Source organism: Crocuta crocuta, unplaced genomic scaffold (assembly GCF_008692635.1).
Source record: "Crocuta crocuta isolate KB4526 unplaced genomic scaffold, BGI_CrCroc_1.0 scaffold443, whole genome shotgun sequence".
Taxonomy (NCBI): Eukaryota; Metazoa; Chordata; class Mammalia; order Carnivora; family Hyaenidae; genus Crocuta; species Crocuta crocuta.
Window position 1 is genome coordinate 218,330 of NW_027529446.1, and position 362 is coordinate 218,691.

The following is a 362-nucleotide window of genomic DNA, read 5'->3' on the forward strand; positions in this document are numbered from 1 at the left end:
GTGCCCTGCCACCTTTGAGCCCCTCAGACCCCGGTCACGGAGCACCCCTGGACAGCTTCTGGCACCCGGAGATAAAGTCACCTGCTTGCAGTTTTCTTCTGATTGTTTCCACTTTTCATTTACGTACATTCTGTAAAAGACAACTTCATCGCGCCCAACCCTGAAATGGGGAAGCCGTATCTCGGCCTTAAGAAATGAGAACGCACTGAGGGAGGACGCAAGCACCTCTGTGTGGATTCCTGGCTGAGGTGCTGTCCGTTAATAAGGGCGAGTCTCGGGTGCCAGACAGGCCAGGGTGGCAGGATGGGTGGGTGGCGGGGAGGGGACTGGGGTCAGGGGACTCCCTGGGGGGGGGGGGGACG

The 362-nt window shown here is 58.8% G+C and overlaps 1 protein-coding gene across 1 annotated transcript in view; it reads left to right on the plus strand.

The window, feature by feature from the left end:
• Nucleotides 1-362, plus strand: part of HCN2 (hyperpolarization activated cyclic nucleotide gated potassium and sodium channel 2) — a 22,369-nt gene that overhangs the window by 12,823 nt on the left and 9,184 nt on the right. The gene's annotated exons all lie outside the window — the stretch shown is intronic.